This window comes from Sinocyclocheilus grahami, unplaced genomic scaffold, assembly GCF_001515645.1.
Source record: "Sinocyclocheilus grahami isolate Dianchi unplaced genomic scaffold, SAMN03320097.WGS_v1.1 scaffold4460.1, whole genome shotgun sequence".
In the NCBI taxonomy this organism is placed as follows: Eukaryota; Metazoa; Chordata; class Actinopteri; order Cypriniformes; family Cyprinidae; genus Sinocyclocheilus; species Sinocyclocheilus grahami.
Window position 1 is genome coordinate 3,991 of NW_015509394.1, and position 1,743 is coordinate 5,733.

Sequence of the window (1,743 nt, forward strand, 5' to 3'; positions counted from 1 at the left end):
AAAAAAAAAAACAAATCTGGGAAAAAAACAGCCTGGTTTCTGTATAAACAATGTGTTATCTATCTCATGAGATTACTTCAATAAAAAAGAAAAGATTTCAAAATGACCAAATATAGTCAGATTAGTCATTAAAAATCTACTCAAACCTCTCCTTGATAAGTTGCATGCACAGGGGGAAAAAACATTTGAAAATTAATTTGTATTATAAAAACGAGTATTAGAAAAAAAAATAGATAATTAGGAAGCATTTTCATTTATTTAGTGGTCAAAGCCATTTTACACCATTATGAGCTTACATTGAAGAAACAACAAAAAATGAATGGCTTTTTAAGGTGTTTAAAACATGTTTTAATGCATACGTTACTACAGGACTTGTTTGAAATTAATTGCTTTATCTCATAGATTTGTGAAACTATTTAACTAAAAGGCATGCAATAAAAGAAGCATTTCACAGTCCAGACACAGAATTGAGGTTTATTATTATTCGTCTTCTCCTCTCATCTCTTGTGCCTCTATAGACGTTATTTCTCTGAAGACATGCTCAGTTGCTTGTGGAATGCAATTTTGTTCTTTTCTTCCATCGGCCTGTCCTCCAATCACTCAGCTTGTCCACCCCTCACTCTATGGCACATTCAATTGCCTTGATGTTTTTTCTTCTTCTTCCTCTTCTTTTTGAATGGTGAGTTTCTTGTAATTGACAGAGGACCCCATCTCATGTAAGCATTCACCGCTTGTCATTCTACAACATGTTTTTTATATTAGCGCCACAATGGGGCCATTTGATCCTAGGTTATGGTATGTGATTGTCAGTAATGTGACTACTTGGTGGCTGCCTTTGTTTGAACCAAAGTGGTGGCCTGACCTCAGTCCATTCAGTGCGGAGACCAAGTTACACAGGCCTCTGTATCCTTTTACTTTTCCTTATCTCCTTTACTGAGACGAGTTTAGTTCAATACACTGTCACAGATATTACCTCTGTAACAGCCTCAGCCTCATCCTCGCTCTCTCTCTCTGTTGCTATAGAAATCATGGTTTACAGACTTCATTCCTAATGCTTTGCCTGTTTTACCAACAGATCATCTCTTTTGCAAGTTGCAACAATAGGAGTTTGGTATAAACCCTTAAAATGTGTCACAATATGACACTTTTGACAATTATAAATGAGCATATTGTTAAAACATCGAGAAGGAAATGGAAATCAAGGCGATATCAAATATTTTTGCTTGTCAATGTACATTGTGAAGTTATTGCTTTGGGTATTGCGGTCTAAGCTAATGTTCAAAAGTTTGAGGCTGGTAAGATTTTTTAAAATGTTTTTGAAAGAAGTATCTTATTCTCGCCAAGGCTGCATTTATTTAATCAAAAACACAGTAAAAACAGTAATATTGTGAAATAGTATTACCATTTAAATGAACTATTTTCTATGTTAAATTTTGAAATATAATTTATTCCTGGAAAGGAAAATCTGAATTTTCAGCAGCCATTACTTCAGTCTTCAGTGTCACAAAATCCTTCAGAAATCATTCAAATGATGTGGAGCTCAAGAAACATTTCTTATTATTATCATCCATGTTGAAAGCTTTTGTGTAATGTAATATCTTTGCGGAAACTGTAATACATTTTTCAGGATTCTTTGATGAATAGAGAGTTCGGAAGAACAGCATTTATTTTAAATCTCATTTTTGTAACATTATAAACTGTCTTTACTGTCACTTTTGATCAATTTAATGCATCCTTGCAGAA